Source organism: Oryctolagus cuniculus, chromosome 1, assembly GCF_051225735.1.
Source record: "Oryctolagus cuniculus isolate XC-2025 breed Fujian yellow rabbit chromosome 1, ASM5122573v1, whole genome shotgun sequence".
Lineage (NCBI taxonomy): Eukaryota > Metazoa > Chordata > Mammalia > Lagomorpha > Leporidae > Oryctolagus > Oryctolagus cuniculus.
In genome coordinates, this window is record NC_142867.1 from 76,035,764 (window position 1) to 76,055,769 (window position 20,006).

General features: G+C 36.8%; 1 protein-coding gene and 1 pseudogene across 9 annotated transcripts in view; both read right to left on the bottom strand.

Moving 5' to 3' along the window:
- DLG2 (discs large MAGUK scaffold protein 2) overlaps positions 1-20,006 on the bottom strand; it is a 2,253,656-nt gene that overhangs the window by 1,517,606 nt on the left and 716,044 nt on the right. The gene's annotated exons all lie outside the window — the stretch shown is intronic.
- The window catches only part of LOC138850182 (large ribosomal subunit protein uL13 pseudogene), a 36,541-nt pseudogene continuing 17,525 nt past the window's right edge, over positions 991-20,006 (bottom strand).

The window sequence follows — 20,006 nt, forward strand, 5'->3', positions numbered from 1 at the left end:
AAAGCTGCTATCTGCCATGCAGGCATCCCATATCCCTGGTTCAAGTCCTGGCTGTTCCATTTCAAATCCAGATCCCTGCTAATGCTCCTGGGAAAGCAGTGGAGAATGGCCCAAGTGCCCACATTGGAGACCTTTAGGGAGCTCCTGGCTCCTGGCTTTGGATCAGCCTAGCTCCAGTGGTTGAGGTCATTTGGGAAGCAAATCAGCGGAGGAAAGATTCTCCCTCCCTCCCTCTCTCTCTCTCTCTCTCTCTCTCTCTCTCTCTAACTATGCAGTTCAAAAAAATAAAAAAATCTTAAAAAAAAGATATTGAAAATGTACCATCTGTTCGTGTTCAAATCTTGAAGGAAAAATTGTAGAAGAAAAATTTTGTTAATCATAAAAATTGTTCTCCCAAGAAGTATACTGGAAATATCCAGATGTGGAGTTATAATTAAAAATGAAGGCAAAATAGCTTCCCTTAAAAGAAGTGAAACTATTAATTCCAATCTGCAGAGCTGATAATGAAAGTGAAAATGCTGTCATGTATAGATACTGAGAAGTGCTGGGATTTGAATTTCATCACTGACCATCTGGTTATATTCCAACTTGGACAGAAATTTTAAAATAGTAAAATATTCATTAAGAGCCTAAAAGAAGTTCATTACAATTGAGATACTTCAATTAATTCTGTAACCTCTTTTGATGTGTATTATGTCAGCTATCATTGGTTACATCATGCTAACACACAAGTTTTGGGACAATTAAATGTCCAGTCCACTTAATCAGTATCAAGAAAACATCAAATTAGCATTTTCCCATTAAGCTGGGACAATAATAATACTTTACCAAGTACCACTCTTTGATCCTTACATATGGTAAAACAAATCTCAAGCAGTTAAATTACATGCTCAAGGTAGCAATTCTAAATATTGGTACAGCAGGAATTCAAATTCAGGTTTATCTACTACCAAATCCTTATATCTTTTCTACAACAACAGATTGTCTCCTTGGTCAAAAGTCCCCCCCCCCCCCTTCAATTTCTTTTCTTTTCTTTCTTTCTTTTTCTTTCTTTTTTTTTTTTTTTTTTTGATAAAGTCTTTATTGGGCGCAGACTATAAGTACATGGGTCTTGAGGACCTCCGTGAATTTGTTGATTTTTTTCTCCACGTTCTTTTTGGCCTGTTTCCATAGCCTCATGAGCTGCCTTCTCTGCTGGTAATGGATCTTGGCCTTCTGCTTTCTCTTTTCCTCCAGTGTGGCTGTCACTGACTGGTACTCCCAGCCAACTTCATGAGGCTAGAACCCCAGGTAGATAAACTTTCTTGTAGGCTTCAGACACATGACCTTGAGGGATGTAGGAATAACCATCTGTTTTTTCTTGTCATAGGGTGGCAGGATCCCATCAAACACCTTGAAGCAGTCCAGGGCACCTAGCCCTGCTTGGTCTTATGGGGCAAGATTTCTCACATGGTTTATCAGAATATGTGGCTGGGGGCCTGAAAGTGGTAGGGGCCCTGGGAGGTATTTGTGTTCATCTGCTTGGGATGGAAGGTCAGGTACTTCAACGAATTTCTGTAGAAATTGCCAGAAATGTTGATGGCTTTGCCTCACATGAACACCACCTTCTGGCCCAGCAGCACCTGCTTGGCCACGAGGGCAGCTAGGTGGCCCAAAAAATGGCTCCAGCCATCCAACACCAGGACCTGCCCTCTGCCATCTTCAGCCCTGGGAAAGAAGCTCTATTTCAGTTTCTTTAAACATGACCACGACATCTGTAGCAACTAGTATACATAATTACCTAAATGCATTTAACCAATTCAAAGTTTGCCCTATTAATCTAATATCTAAAAGGCTATTCTTGAGAGTTGAAGAAAGTTTTTCAGAAGCAGATATGATGAATAACAACAGAAACCATAATATGATGGTTCTCTCACTGATTCATACTTTGTCCTTCCAACACTTCTGTGATAACCACTGTAGAGTGATTGTCAATCAGGAATTTCTTTGTGACAGTTAATTTTATATGCCAACCTACTGGGCTAAATGATGTCAAGATAGCTGGCAAAACATGATTTCTCAGTGTGTCTCTGAAGATGTTTTAGGGATACATTAGCATTCAAGTGAGTTGACTAAGAAGATCCATCCTTACCAGTATAGGAAGGCATCATCCAATCAATTCAGGATCCAAAAATGTAGACAAAAGGTGAATTCTTGTTCCCTCTTTTTGAGCTGGGATGAACATCTGCCTCAGATACCAGAGCTCTTGTTTCTCTGGCTTTGAACTTGGAGATAAATAATAGCACCATCCATCCCTCTTTCTAGTTCTCAGGATTTTGGAGTCAGGCTAAATTATAATTATACCATTGACTTTTCCAGTTCAACCCGCAGACAGCAGATGGCTAGACTTTTTGACCTCCATAAGCATGTACATGTAAGCCAATTCTCATAAAAAATATTGAGAGGGAGAGGGAAGGGAGCAGAGAGAGATCTACTGTAATTGTTTATCTTGATAATTCTGGCCAATAAACTCTTGCTCATGTTTTTGTTACTTTTAAAATTATTTTGCAATTCCAGGCAAAAAGAACCTTTTAATTTTAGATTCTATCTCCTTATATCTTTCCCTAGAAAAATCAGTAGTAAGATTCTCCCTCCTTCACTCATTCTAGGGACATCAACTAATCTCGGCTGGTTATGCTTTAACCAAAATCGTTCTGCCCTCACTGTGTTCACTGGGGAGCAGAAATGGTAAGTAGCAAGGATGTGGGGCCTGCATGGTGGCGCAGCAAGTTAAAGACCTGGCCTGAAGCAGCTGCATCCCATGTGGGCACTCGTTCTAGTCTCGGCTGCTCCTCTTCCAATCCAGCTCCCTGCTATGGCCTGGGAAAGCAGTAGAAGATGGCCCAAGTCCTTGGACCCCTGCACCCCCATGAGAGACCTGGAAGAAGCCCCTGGCTGCTAGCTTGGATCGGTGCAGCTCTGGCCGTTGTGGCCATCTGAGGATTGAACCAGTGGATGAAAAACCTCTTTCTCTGTCTCTACTTCTCTCTCTAACTCTGTCTTTCAAATAAATAGAATAAATCTTTTTTTAAAAAAAAAAAAAAAAAAGAAGTAGCTAGGATGTATCATTTGAATCTTCAGCTTTGAATTCAAGTACTTTCACCACAGCTATAAAGCTTCTGGGCTAAATTTGGATTTATTGTAAAAGATCAACACAATTGGATTTTAATGTCTTCCATGGAAGAGGGAAGATAGTGACACATATGTCTTGTATTTTGTATCATTAGTTTAAAGCTTCAAAAATCTCAATGAAATTTGAAAGTTATCAGGAGAAAACCACTGAACACATTAAAATATCTGATATTCATCATGAAAATATTCAGATCTTTTCATGGGATCTAGCTATCACGACTTGTCACTGATAAAGGAACAAATAAATTTAAAGATATGACCTAACCTCTATAGTTAGCTGAAAGAACAAGGCACACTCTATAATGTTATGAAGTCCAAGTACCAGACACCAACAAAGAGAGTGAATACAATAAGAATGTGTTGGATGTCAACATTACTGAGGACTATAAAAATCTGTGAAGACATCATGGTGAGACTGAGACTTAAAATGAGCTATAAATTTGCAATATTAAAGAAAAAGGAGGAAATGATTTTCCCAGGATGGAGTAGGAAATTTTAGCAGTGAAATTTTCAGAAAATTAATTAACCATTATTAAAATTAAAAACCATTACTATAGAAAATAGGCAACACTATAGCTAAGAAGAACAGCTGAAGGATATATAAGTCAGCCTTTGGTGAGAATCACCCACCATTGTCATTATTGGAGCACACCAGGGCAAGTAAGTGATGATATAACAGTGATAAATTTTTTGCATTAATACAGTGGACTATAAGATAGGCCCTGTGCTATCTTCTCTAATTTTTGTAACTCAATAACTTTATAATAATCACTATCTCTTTTTAGAGATAAAGAATATAAAGCTTTGAGAGAATAAATAATGCGCCAATGACACAGATAAACCCTGAAGGCAGTATTGGAAAACTGTTTACAATGGAAGTCTTCTAAGGCAAAATTCCTGATGTCACTCATCATGCTGAGGGTTAACTGGGATGCTGGGGAAATGGAGTACATGTATATCTCTTTCGCTTTATTTTATCCAGCCCTGACTCAGGTATTGATCTAGACACCTACACAAGATTCTCACCTGCTATGAGGCCGATGAAGGAAGCCACACACATTGTGATTCCCTCAAACAGTAAATTCTAATCTGGCCCTGCACTTACCATTATTATTTTGAGATACATTATAATCAAATAATTAAGAATTCTGCAATGACATATTTGATATTAATACTATAGTAGATTGAATAAAGACTTTTATATAGCTACCTTTCAGGTCAAGCTTTTTTGGCAAACTAGTTTGCTGAAAACTTACACAATCCACTTTATTTTCCAGATGAATATGGCAAAATGTTGACAATTAGGGAATCTAATTGAAGGGTATAAAGGATTGATTCAACTCTTCCTGTAGTATTTATCTAAGCTTTTTTTTAACCTAAAAATTTAAAAGAAAACTTTACAGCATTTTTGGGATGTTGATAATGTGTTTAAGAGATTGTGGACACATAATAGCTCAATAATTTGTGGTTTTCTTCTCTTGTTCTTTAGAAAAAGTACAAAAGGTCCAAGTTACCACTCAGGCATCAGGCAAGTGATTGATTGCACTGAAGAGTGGTCAGAATACTGCATTTTGGGACACTGATTAGTCATATTCTTAAAGGAAGCAGAGTTTGCCATTTCTATGAATTTGATCGAGAAACACACATTGTCAATGTTGTAGCAATCTTGTGTGTGTGTTTTCTCCCTGAAGGAGAAGGAATAAACCTTGTTCATCTCTTTCTCCCCTACCTTAGACATTTCTCCCCCAAGTCCTGAAAAGACATCCCATTATGGGTTTTCTTGTTGAGTTTAGTGTGGTCCCACCCCAATCCTACTGAAGCCACTGACAGGAAAAGGCAATGACAGCCAAATCTTGACAGATCTTCCCTGGCCAAGCTTCACTGGGACCCCACAGGGGCTTTGCTGAGGGGCATTCTCAGAGCTGTCTGTCTTTTCCATCTGGGGGGCACACTGAGCTGAGAAGGTCAGAGTCATGTTCTACGGGCAGTACACAAACGCCCGACTTTGGAGGTCAGTATGCATAGGGTGGCCAGCCATTCTCACAAGCTTTCTGCACATGTCATGCTAGGGGACAAAGCAGCAGGTGTGCTGTCTGGAGGTCTCCTCCTGGAATGGTGGTTGCCTAGCAACAAGATCATGCTTCTCTCCTAACTCCAATTCTGTGGTCTTTGGTTTAGTCACTTTTGATCTTTACTTTCTCACTTAGGATCCCAGAAAGTCTTGGTTCTCCAAACGTTGTAGAATATAGTTATTTTAGCTACATGTTGGCAGTTTAGATTTAGATTTCATTTTGGTGACTTACTCGCATTTCATATACAACAGCACAACCCTAGTAGTTTTAGGTATATTACATTTAAAAGAATACATAGTAGGCTTTCATTTTTAACATAGATACATATATTCCACATGTGTGTATTAGAAAAAAGACTGAAAGATTATACCACATTATAAAATAACAGTTTTCTCTTCATGGTAGGAATATTAGGATTTCTAAATTATCTTTGATAAATGTGTCAATTTTGTAATAAATATTAATAGTGACTATGCACTAGAAATTATTAATGACAGGAATTCTTTATCAACTTCTATATATGTATTTTGAAATAACTTATCCTAAATGAACAATGCATCAATTGATAAATTTCCAGCAATATGTTTAAAAGAGTAGAGGAAATCTGTCTCTAACATAACATAAGGATCAGATACCAAACTTCAATAGTCAAAAATTAAAATGTATTTTGGTCCCAGAGTTTTTCATTCACTTGTTCATTTACTCAAAAACTATGTCTATTTATTCACATTGAGCTGGATATACAAAAGACATTAATGATACAGGCCCAAAGCAGTGGATCTTTGCCCTCAATAGGATCAGAATCTATTAAAATTCAGATTGAGAGAGAAAGAAAATAGGAAGAATAATTTGTTATAATATTTCTGAAACAAAGTTTTGTGGATTTTTCACATGTATTTTAGAATTGCTGTTATTTCTTAATTTCATATTTCATTTATATGACAATCTATTCAGTAAACAAGCTTTTCAGGATCATTAAGTGAAAAGTTATAACCAAGTACTGACACATAACCTCAGGATCTACATTTATGCTTCGTATTATAATTGTATTGTATCAAATATTATTTCACTGTAATGGCTAATGAATCATTACTTAAATAGAAATGATATGATTTTGCCATGTAAAAGCCAACTGATATTATAGAATGGTCATTAGTAATGTGAGTCATGACAAATGGTCAGAAAATTGAGTCATATTTAGATGTGCAGTATTGTATAATTATACCAAAGAATGAACTTTGTCTATCTTCCCCACTGCTCCTGCTATAGCCCCAGTGTCTGATTCATAAGTGCTTTCTAAATATTTGCTGGATGGATGAGATAATGAATGAATGAAAGATTATAGCAAATTTACTTTTATTTCCTAAATTTATATTTTTATAGTTTAATAAGAGTTATAGCTGTTTTATGTTGATTTATGCTTAAATAATATTCTATAATAAAAATAATAACACTGATGACTTGTGAAAATACATTCCTCCTTAAATGAAGGAAGATTCAACATTTATAGGATGCTGTCAGTCCTTTAAACTTTCTGGACTCCTCCTCTTCTACTTTTGGTTCCTGTGAATTTCAAATTCAAAACTCCCACATGCCCTAGCTCCCTCTCACCTTTTCCCTCCTTGTGCTTAGCGACCCTAATACCTTCCCTCACCCTGCTTTCATACACTAGGTGGAAAACTAGAGAAGAAGGAAAAAGAAGCCAGAGATGAAGTAAGTTGTCCAAAACTACTAATTCTATTATTGCCCTTTCATCCCAAAAGGCTCCATAGGGCAAGGACCTTCTCATTCAATCTTGAATCCCTGGCAAAAGGAAACAATGCAGTGGAGAAAAAAGAGAGAGATTGGGTAGCCATACAGACTAGGGTTCAAGCCCTCATTACACCATTTATGCACTACCTGTCATAACCTGAGTGGACCACTAAACAACTTAAATGTCTAGTTTTCATATCAATAAAATTTTCAAATGCTTAGCAAATATTTGATAATAGCCCTGAGCTCACTGGGACCCTGCCTCTGGCCACAGCTTTATAAGGCTTGAACTTGATTCTTTTCAGACAATAACTCCTATGGTAAGGTAAGCAATTGTAAGATCAAAGGATATGCCCATCTGCCACTCAAGTACGATCAAGACTTGGGTCCTGCATCTCTTGCCCAAGTGCTCCTGCTTCTAGAGCCTAGCAAAATTCTTAATTCTTTCTCTGATGGTAGAACATCCCATTGGTGTGTGTACTTATAAGTTTGAGGTGCAGGTCTCAGATACTGTAGTCCACAAGCATGTGCTATAGTGTAAGAACTCTAAGCATGAGTCCTGGCCCAATATGAGATGAAGTTTGAGGGGACAGGGAAGAGAATAAAGTGGTTCTTGGCTCAAGAACTCAGGAAGTCAGGAGGCCCACTGTTCCAATATCATCACATTATGGTTAGAAACTCAAGAGTCAGAATTTCCTCTATCTTATTTTGAAGTTGCCCTTACAGTTTCATTGGAGAAGATATTTATTAAAGTAGGAAAATTAAATATATTTGATAACAGTTTGCTAGTTTAACATACAACTTTCTGATATCTGATATATAGCCTCCATTTGCACTTTTGCTTCCAACTCTACAAATGTTACTGGTGGATCTGCCTGAGACATAGTAACTGTGCAAGTGCATATTAATATTATTACTCTGCAAAAAGAACATATGGTCAATTATTAAGCACTTACGGAAAAATATTAGCATATCACACCATCCCAAGCACATTTGAGCCATACAATAGCTATGAAGGAAATGGCCTAGTCTTCAGAATGCTTATGACCCAATTGGATATTATAAATCATATACATAATAAATGTAAGAACACTCTCAGAAGTGTTTAGGATTTTATGAAACCAATTTTCTGTGAGGCTTATGGAAAGCAGTCTCAATTGAATTATTGTCACCAGAGTTCCATAAATCTATGTACACAATGCCATCCTTTCATTGCCTGATTAAATTTTCCTTTCTTTCAAAGGCTCTCGACCCTGACCTCCTGGGCAGATTTCTCAGCTGCTGTCTTCCATCCTCCACTGCTCTTCCCTGAACTACTGGTATAGTCAAGGTCATAACATCATTTTAGCTTTTAGTTATTTTTAATTTCTTCATATTAATTGGTCTGTGTTCCTATGGAGACAGTTTTACAAAGGTAGAAATTTTATCTTGCATTTCACTTAAATAATTTCCTCTGAATTATCTCCTTCTTTCCAGCTTCGTCCAAATCCTCTCCACATACTCTTCTATACCACATGTACTCTATGAATTGATCAGTCCCTCTGATATTTTTGTACAACTCTATGCTCAGCTCCCAAATTATAGCATGTACTTAGTTTACACACACACATATACCACACGTTTCCATACACATAAACTTCTTAGTCTCTCATTTGGTGGGGAATTAGTGAAGATCGATTTTAATAAACAATATACAAAAAAACGTGATCCACATTCTTGTTCCAGTCAAGAACTATTGAGCAAATATGAGACTGTAAAATGAGGAAATCTTTGAAAAGGAAAACAACCATATTTTCAGAAGGAGCAGAAGAAAGATATTGTTAGAAATTAGGCACAATAATATTGGGAATCATATGAGTCAGGCAAGGATGAATCTTTGGCATGTATCTACTGTAATGGAGACAAAAGACCCACTGCTTAAGCCATAAACCTAGGGATGCTAAGTCACACATACACATGGATGTAGAGAAGAATCTCCTCCTCTGGTACAGGATGTTCACAATGTCAGTCAGTCATTTGCAGCAGCACAGTGCTGAGATTTTGTGCAGACTTCGAGTTTCATTGCTTAGCTGTATAAGTTTAATTCTAGTACTGCCTTATAACACAAAAGGCCTCATAGGGCAAGGACCTTCTCATTCATTCTAAATCCCTAGCACATAGAACAGTTTCTAGAAAATAATGTAAGCATATAAGAAAAAATGTGACATATACAAATTACACAGTCTTTGAAGTCAAAATACCAGACTGAATTTGAACATTGTTTCCATTTCCAGTTGTTAGACGTTGGATAAGTTAAACATTCTCATCTTTTAAAAAAATCCAAAATTAACAGTGAATTGTATAATTATTATTATGTAATTATAGAATTACAGTTACTCAACTCACATGGTTGTCTCATTCAAGAGAGGATTTAAGATGACAAATAAATATGACAAAATTTTAAATTAAAAAATGAAGACTAGTTTGAATATTATAAAAAGGATACAAATAAAAGTAGGAAAGATTTAATGGAAACTGAGTGATGCTATTTTTAAGAGAGTAGCAGTTAATTATTGGATATATAATGAAGGGACACGAATATGATTCTATGTTCATCAGCAGCTTATCATTGGAGAAAGACACATCAATGACCTGATCCAATGTGACATGGTATTTTCAATCAGATCAAAATACCAAACAGATCAAGATAAACTACTCTGGAATAAAGTAAAACCATAAAAGTATTTCTTGTATGGATTCTGATAAGGATCAATGTAGTAGCAGCACATTAAAATACAACACTGATTTCATTCTTTTGCTTCTTTTACTGTCTATACACATGATAGCATTTGAAACTATAGTTCAATAAAAGAATGCCAGGGGCAGTGGAAAGCACACTAGCACTGGATTGGAAGGCAGATATGTTTTAGACATTCCATGAGGAGTTCTGCACAATTTCAAGACAATCTTCTAAAAAAAATACTGATTTTCATTGACTATTCACTAATGTGAGGTGATAGTTTGAGATAAGAATTTGCAGTTTGTGTATTAAGATAAGAACAGAAGTATGTATTGTGATAGTTAGCTCAGAATCAGTAACAAAAGACATGTTATAAAATGTGAGAAGTCAGATGGCACATAAGGGACCGAGCAGTGCATAAAAGATTTAGCAGGGCACCAGACATTTAGCAAACTTGTAACAAATAATTATCTTATTAATATTTTTGAACATATTAACATAGTAAGAGTTACACTGTAGTTTCCCAACATACATTTATTAACTGGTTCATTGAACATTTAGGAGTAAGCATAGAAGCAATGAAATAGAGTGATCTTAATTGAGTTTGATTTTCTGTGAGGAAAAAAATATAGAAAGTGAAATACTGAAACATTAGATTGTTTAAACCATTAGCTTTCATATATGAAAGTAATTCCAAAAGTTTGTGGAAGATGGAGTTAATACAGTAGTGAATTTTGGTTCAATTTTTTTTGAAATACATGCATAGTTTTTTTCATAATAGACATTCCCCATGAACTTTTGAAAACTTTTTGAATATTTTGAAGACATATTTGAATTCAGAAGAAATACATGATCTTTAATATATTTATGCTAATAATGCATTACTATCCAAACATATGAAAGATCTAAAACAAGGTTTTACCAAAATTATGCTAAATATGGAGATAAAGGATGAGAATTTTGTCACTCAGAGGTTTCTAAATAGAGACTTGTTGAAAACCTGCGCATTACTCCGGCCTCAGAGTCAGCCCTTAAGGCATTTGGAACTGGCTAAGAGGCCCATGAGAGTTTCACAGGCATGGAAAGCCAAGACACTGTGGCAAAAATGACCTGAAAGAAAGATCTCAGTGAATGAGATCCCAGAGGAAAGGACGAGCCATTGGAGGAAGAGGTACCTTTCTCTGAAGGCAAGAAGGAACCTCCACTATGATATGGCCTTGTCTAAATAAGATCCGAGTTGCTGAACTCAGAAGGCTTCCATGGCCTTGGCAGCTCATGACAAGAGCCTCGGGTGATTACTGAGGTCATAATAAAGAGTGTCAATTGTTAAATCAACAACAGGAGTCACTGTACACCTGCTCCCCATGTAGGATCTCTGTCTTTAATGTGTTGTACTATGAGAATTAATGGTAAAACTACTACTCAAATAGTACTCGATATTTTGTGTGGCTGTGTGGGTGCAGTCTGTTGAAATCTTTATTTAGTACATACTAAGTTGGTCCTCTGTATATAAAGATAATTGAAAATGAATCCTGATGAAGAATGGGATGGAAGAGGGAGTGGGAGATGGGATGGTTGCAGGTGGGAGGGAGATTATGAGGGGAAAAGCCACAACAATTCAAAAGTTGTACTTTGTAAATTTATATTTATTAAATAACAAAATTAAACCTGCATATTTAAATTTGACAGGATTTTCCTTCCAAAACTTCCTGCTACAATGCCACTCTCAATAAGAAGAAATTGAGCTAAATCTACTAAATCTTGATGAGAAAATATTTATTCAACAAGTGGTTATTGTGATTCATTTAACAAGTAGTTATTGAATAATAATAATAATAATAATAATTGTGGTAAAATAATAGGATCTACCATTTTTTAAAAAAAATTTTTTGACAGGCAGAGTTAGACAGTGAGAGAGAGAGAGAGAGAGAGACAGAGAGAAAGGTCTTCCTTTGCCGTTGGTTCACCCCCCAAAATGACTGCTACAGCTGGCATGTTGCGGCCAGCACACTGCCCTGATCCGAAGCCAGGAGCTAGGTGCTTCCTCCTGGTCTCCCATGCAGGTGCAGGGCCCAAACTCTTGGGCCATCCTCCACTGCCTTCCCGGGCCACAGCAGAGAGATGGACTGGAAGAGGAGCAACCGGGACAGAATCCAGCACCCCAACTGGGACTAGAACCCAGGGTGCCGGCACCGCATGCAGAAGATTAGCCAAGTGAGGATCTGCCCTTTATTGACAATTAATATTATGATATTTATTATAAGATGAAAATTAACACATATTTGAATTTTTTTTTAAACTATAAAATGAACCTCTGTGTATCAACCAATCAGCTCAAGAAATCTATTCTTACTAGCATCAGGTGTATTCATCCCAATCAAATCACAATTTTTACATTTTATTCGACAATATTTTGTTCTAATGACTCAATTGTTTTTCTTTGTAATTCTCTCCCCCCTCATGGTGTGTGTGTGTGTGTGTGTGTGTGAGTGTGTGTGTGTGTGTAAAATGAGTTGGGGTTAAAACTTTTTTCCTATCTAAATTTTCCTCACTAACTATTAAATAAGATTTTATAGTCAAGGACAGAACTGAGAGGGGAAAAGTAGATAAATATCTCATCAGTTGAATAATTTCACTAATTTATTAAACAAAAGTAGCTCTTTTGCTTGACTAGTGCCTTTATCATTTTGCTTTACTGGATTCTTCTCTCATTCTCAAATATCAAATTTACCCCATTTCCAAAGTCTTTTATAAATCATGCTTCTTTCTCCAGTTGTCATCCTATCAATCTCCTTCCTTCTACTATCTTCTTGAAAAAGTAGTCAAAGCCTCATGCATCATCTTCATCATAAAGTTCCACTTCTTTCATCATAAGAAAGTAGCTCCTGTCTCTTCCCTAATACTGAAAAATGTTATTTGATATTAGGAAACTCCTAAATATAAATTCAAAATGACGTCTCAGGCGTTTTCCCCACTTGTCTTTTCTGGACAATTTATCGGCATTTCTTAAATCTTTCCTAAAAATCCTCTTTCCTTGGCTTCTCCCAATTATACCAACATCTCCCTCCTCCTCTGTTGTAATCTACTAATCTACATGGAACTCCTTATTCCTATAATTCTTTTTCTCACTCAACCTGTCTTATCTTCTAAAAGAAATCTCTACTTTTGGCCCAACATAAATGTCACTTCCTCTGTTTATCCACCCTGCCCCAACTAAGACTGAATTTAGTTATTTGCTCCTCTGAGTTTCTGTAGCATTTTATGTATACCACTATTATAGCTATTATTACACTATATATTGGTTATTCATTCATATACCTATCTCTCTCCTTTTTTTTAAAAGATTAATTTATTTTACTTGAAAGTCAGAGTTACACAGAGAGAGGAGAGGCAGAAAGAGAGAGTCTTCCATCCGATGGTTGACTCCCCAGTTGGCCACAACGGCCAGAGCTGTGCCAATCCGAAGCCAGGAGCCAGGAGCTTCCTCCAGGTCTCCCATGAGAGAGTGAGTGAGTGAAGAAGAAGTATTGAATTGAAGCACTAAAATCAGCTTAAACACTTGCAAAAGGATCACTAAATAATCTACTGTTTGAAATGAGAATTGAATGAAAAAAAAAACTGTATTCCATTGAAGAGAAAACATCAAATCCTATGACAAATGCAAAAAAGAATGTGTGGACGGTTCTTCAAACACTAATCCCTATCAAATGTCACGTTTCACTTTTATTTGATGAAATTACAATAGATCTGAGAAAGGCTCACTGAAGGTAAAGTCTGATCTGCTATGGCTGACCTAAAGAAAAATCTAATTGTGTAGCAAAATGTTAGATCTGAGTCATTGCCACAATTATTTCAACATAGTTGCCTCCTAGCTGGCCCGTATGACTAAATTAAAAGATAAAGAACTAAAAATGTCTCTAATCTCATTTGTATCTAACAATTACTGTGGTCCTATTGCAGCAGAACAATATTGTAACATCCAAATATACATGTGACATTTCTTTCATAACTCCTCTTCTTTCTTCCACCCCCAGCACTCCCCTCTGCTTAACAGAACTTCGAAAGTATCAGGATTGTTGGGTCATATAAGACATTATGTTATGTAAATCTCCGTTTCAAAGAAAGCTACTCCATAATATATTCTAATTCCCCCTTGGAAATGGTTGTGAGCAAAACAGAAACAAGAACATCTTCATTACAGAAGCACATTTACATAAAAAATTGTCTGTGTGCTCTAAGGTAAAGCTATGCACTAGCTGTTTACTTTAAGCATCACCTTGGGGAAATATACACTGGACCGGATCTTTCCAATGTTTAAACTGCTCTCTGGGAAGATATAGGCCCTTCTGGAAGCTGCAATAAGTGAGTGAGACCACTGGAGTGCCATTTGGTAAACTACAGCTACAACGCACTCAATAGTACCCTAGTGACCTGAAAGAGTTAATGCAGCATCCAGTGGTACATGACTTCACTCCTTGGGAATTATTTCTAGGTTGTGAAAATTTTCCTAAGATCATTAAGAACATTTCCTCTGACCTTTGGCTTCCTACAGAAGTTAGTGATGAGAAATGTTCTTACCTAATTAGTAGAACTAATATATTAAATTAATGATTTGTAGATGTTATCAGAAGCAATGTTGAATATGTTACTGAAACTTCTTTTTGTAAAGCAACACATGTCGAAGCTCTCTTCCTCAAATAATGTTAGCTACTGAGGACATGAATGTGAATTTAAAATTCTAGGACTATAAGGAAAACCTAACCCAAATGTCAAAACCACTCTATTTTTATCAAATAAATTAGGCAATAGGGACATTAATTCAACCCACAAATATTCTATACTTAATTATGTGCTAAGCCCTTTGACAAGCAGTGAGAATACAGTGGCAAATAAGAGTCCCTGTCTTCAAGATACTTTTACCCTAGTGGGGGAAGAAAAAAAGTAACTAGAGAATTACATTGTTCTATAAATGATAAATATCCTTCTGAATAACTTAACAATTTGAAATTTTCTATTAGTCAATGGGTTTATTGACATCTTAAAACTATGTGATTAAAATATAAAACATCAATTATATATCACTATATATACAGAGTATTAAATTTAGTGGTTGTTTTCATAATAAGAAACAACATTATGATCATGCCTAACTGGACCATTAGAGATAAAACTAAATGAATTTAGCTCTTCAATTCACTTTTCACACATTTAAAAATAATGTTGAGCAACTAAAATGAAAATCAATTTCTTGGGAATTTTACTCTGCTTATTTCTTACCCATTTCTTATCTATGGGGTTATTTAAGGTTTTAAATGATATTTTGTTTTGAACTTTTGAGGTCAATATGTCAATCTCAGGATTACCTTGTAGTAGACACTATTAAAGACCACTGAGAATCTTAAAAATTTATTCTGATTTTCTAAGATCTATGCTTGCTTTCTATCCTTCCTTTTTTTCTCCTTCTTTAAATATTTAATAAGATGGAATACAATGTTTTTAATGTAAAGAGAAAAGACAGTTCATGAACATTAGAAAGAGACATTTAAGGTGGAGATGTGCCACAAATATCATGGGTTTTTAAAAATTTTTTAAAGACTTTTATTTAATATATTTGAGAGGTAAACTTACAGAGAGAGGGAGAGACAAAGAGAAAGGTCTTCCATCTGCTGGTTCACTCCCTAAACAGCTGCAAAGGCCAGAGTTGGGCTGATCCAAAGCCAGGAACCTGGAGCTTCTTACAGGTCTCCCATGCAAGTGCAGGGGCCCAAGTACTTGAGCCATCTTCAACTGCTTTCCCAGGCCATAGCAGAGAATTGGATGGAAAGAGCAGCAGCTGGGACTAGAACCAGTGCCCAAACAGAATGATGGCACTACAGTAGGAGTGTTGGCCTACTACACTACAATGCTGGCCCCCAATAATCATGTTTTAAGCTTTAAAGAAAAGGCTCTAACCAATATCCATATCTAGTAGCTTCAAATGATAAAAATCGGTGGAAAATTATAACAATCTCCAATGGGAATGACCCAAGTAGGAGTCACTAACAATTGTCTAACATGCCCCAGCCTGAAAAGGAAGGGGAAAGGAGAAAAATGAAACTGAGAAGTAGGTCTCTGTATCATACCCTGACAAAGAATGGGATAAGAGATGCTATAGCCAAGTTCACACTTCACTGAGGAAATGTTGTCTTTGAGCTTTGGCACAACATAATTAGTACCTAGTCATGGATTTTCCACATAGTTTCCTTATTTGTGAGATTTAGAAAGATGGCTATTTTTCAAGGTTCAACATCGGTTAAAAATCAAACTCTATTATTCCATTAAATGTTTACAAATTAACTTCAGAATCATGATAGAATTACCATAATTTTATATGTTGACAATCAGAGTTATGTTGCTGTTGTTGTAGGGTGACTTAATTAATACAGCACACATGTAAACTAGTGTTACTCCTATTTTGCGGACGAAGTAACTTAGTACCTTGGAAATAAATTTCCATATCTACATATAACAAACGTAAAACACAAACTTCTTGTATTCTTTTTTTTTTTTTAAAGATTTATTTATTTATTTGAAAGGCAGAGCTACAGAGAGGCAGAGGCAGAGAGAGAGAGAGAGGGCTTCCATTCACTGTTTCACTCCCCAGGTAGCCACAATGGCCCAAGCTGGGCTGATCTGAAACCTGGAGTCAGGAGCTTTTTCCGGGTCTCCCACATTTGTGCAGGGGCCCAAGAACTTGGGCTATCTTCTACTGCTTTCCCAGGCCGTAGCAGAGAGCTGGATCAGAAATGAAGCAGCCTGGACTCGAACCACTGCCCATATGGGATGCCAGCACTGCAGGTGGCAGCTTTACCTACTAAGCCACAGCTCTGGCCCCATAACATTTTGTATTCTAATTCAAATTCTGCAGATGTTTCATTTGTACTGCAACATACTAAAACATCTTTTCCTCAGTTTCAAGTTAAGATTAAAAAGAAGCCTGAGGCCTGCACCGTGGCTCACTTGGTCAATCCTCCACCTGCGGTGCTGGGTTCTAGTCCCGGTTGCTCCTCTTCCAGTCCAGCTCTCTGCTGTGGCCCAGGAGAGCAGTGGAGGATGGCCCAAGTGCTTGGGCCCTCGCACCCGAATGGGAGACCAGGAAGAAGCACCTGGCTCCTGGCTTTGGATTGGCGCAGCGCGCAGGCCATAGTGGCCCTTTGGGGAGTGAACCAACGGAAGGAAGACCTTTCTCTCTGTCTCTCTCTTTCACTGTCTATAACTCTACCTGTCAAATAAAAATAAAATTAAATTAAATTTTAAAAAAAGGAAGCCTGAGTGGAGTCAGCGCTGTGGCACAGCAGCATCCCATATGGTCATAGGTTCACTCCCTACTATTGGCCTGAAAAAAGGGCAGAGGATGGCCTAAGTCCTTGGGTCCCTGCACCCACAGGGGAGATCCGGAAGACGCTCCTGGCTCCTGGCTTCAATCAGCTCAGCTCGGACTGTTGTGGCCATTTGAGGAGTGAACCAGTGGATTTAAGACAACTCTCTCTCTTCTTTCTCTACCTTTCTCTGTAACTCTGTCTTTCAAATCTTTTTTAAAAAGAAAGGCTAAGTTTGTAATTCTAAATACCAAACATAGGAACTTAGAAAACCTATTGGGAACTGAATACAAAGGTGATAATATGGAATTATTTTCTTCCTGTTGTCTTAATAAAACTGTAAATTCAAGCAAACACTGTGTAGAAATTTTAAGCCAGTCTTTTGGGCTTTCGTGGAAGACAGCTTTGTATAATTCTTGAATGGAAATCTGGACCCAGGCCTTGTTTCTCCAGCACTCCATGGGGGATGACTCAGTGGTAACATGTCGCTTACAGTTACTACAAATTCCCAGATGGCAAATCCGTGGCTATAGTTGGAACAAGCAAAGCTAAGAACCCTGGCTGCTGTTTAGTCTTGACAAAACCTTCTTTTTACCTTAGCATCTGATGTTTTTGTAAATAATCTGCTCATAGATTTTCACAAAGTCTCCAAGGCTAAAATGGCAACTTCTGCACCATGTGGCAGCACTTATCTCCATCAGCTAGAAGAGTTGAAATGCTTAGTAATTATAAGAATAAAAATAATAATCTCTTCTACATGAAAAGTGCACTACTGCTCACAAGGGGCTTTCAGATACAGGATCTGATCTTCACAGTATTTTTTCAGTGCTGATATCCTCCAGGGTTCTGTCCACAGCTTTATCTTTTTTTGCTCTTCACAATCTCCTTGGGAAACATTATCCATACCTATGATTTCAACCACGTGTTACAAAGTAATGAAGCCTCTATCTCTATTTTCAGCTTAGTGTTCATCCCAGAGATACAGACCAGCACATGTGGCTGACTACTGAACAGCTCCCAGGGCTAACTGGTGCTAACTCTACTCAACAAATGCAAACTGTTATTTTCTTCTCCAGATCTGCTTGTGGTTGATATTCTCCAATATAGCTAGAAGCACCATAATCTCTTCAGTTATCCAAGATGAAAATACAAAAGTTCTAGTATCTCCTTCTCCCTCACTTCCATATACAGTTACTAAGTCTTTCCCTTAAATATCTCCCCAGTAGGGTTACTTCTTTCTTTTCCCAAGTTATTTTCAAAACTTAAGCCTTCACCTTTCTTTTTCTGAAGAATTACAGATGCTTCTTAATTGTTTCACCATTTCCTGTCTGAATTCACAGCCATGCCGCCTTCCAACTTTCCTGCCAGAATGATCCTCTTAAAAACACAAATCTGGTCAGGATATGCCTGTTTAAAAAACTCAAAAAAATTAAACCGGTATTAGTATAATGCATGAGAACAGGATATGGTTCCAACTTCTCTATAGAGAGTACAAAGACCTTTACAACATTATCACAAACCATACCTTGCTAACCTCCTTTCCCTCATGCCCTGAATACAGTAGGCCCAAGGTATGATTTACATATCATATTTGCCATTTTCAAAGCAAGTTCAACATCTTTTATTGTATTCATATGTTAAGCTCTAACTAACAAATTATCTCTTTTTTTTTCAGCATAGAAAATGGTTTATATAGCATGGACAAGTAAGATTATTCTAGGAATGCAGGTTGGTTCAATATACAAAAATCCATTAATGCTATACAACATATCAATAAAGGACAAAAACTACATGACAACTTTAATAAATACACAAGAAGCATTTGACAAAGTCCAAAACCCTTGTTTGATAAAAACACTCAATAAACTGGGAACAGATAGGAATTTCCTCAACTTGAAGCATCTTTGAAAAACCCATAGCTAACATCACTGTCTTTTACTTACTCTTTAAAATCTAGTTCAAAATTCCTCTGACAACGTAATTCCCTAGGCATAGTTATCCAAGTCCCTCTATTCTCATTCAGCAGGGGTAGGGAATGTCTAGCCCATGCGCTGTATAAGGCCTGGAAAATCATTTTTCCTGGCTCTGCCAAGGCAACTGCAGATGGGACTCAAACTTTAATAAACTTATAGCAGGCTAATTTTCAAATTGATAATTTGGTATGATCTGTGGATGACATTATAAACACTCAATTTCCCCTTGGCAAAAAAAGGTCCCCCACCTTTGCTACAGTGTGCTTACACCATCATAGTGGCACGCATGTGCATGTACCAGTACGTCTCTTTAGAATCTCAGATGCTCAGGGCAAGAATACCTTTTATTCATCTTGACATCTCTGGTCATAGGTATGGTATACTAACTTAACTGAATCAAATAATATCTGTGCCTGTGAATATATAGTAAAATCTACCATTTAGAGTCTTTTCAGAACTCATATGGTTATATGGGTAAAATCAGAGCAATTGCTAAATTTCACATCCCCAACTACAAAATTAGTATAACTTTACAAGGTTGTTTTTTTTTTTTTTTATCTATTTCAAGTAGCTTTAGAGTGAAAAAGTGTTATAGAGTATGAAAACTATGGAGCCCCATTACATAGAAATTCTAAATTTGGGTACATTGACATCCACAGCCAGTAAAGAGTAAAGGAAAGTTATACCAGAGAAAACATATGCAGCAGGTCACAGATAAAAATCATTAATTTTAATTTTAATTAATTTTTAACATTCCCAATATGATTTACAGACGGAAATCTGAGAACATAATGACATTCCCCTCCTCCCTCAAACCCTCTTTCCTTCCACCTTTGTATTTGTTATTTTTTTTTAGTTCTTGAGACAACATATTTTAAATTACATTACACTAAAAAGGCTTGATACTTTGCTGAATAAAAAGTTTAACAAGTAAAGATAAAAAAGATCTTAGTTTAGTGGG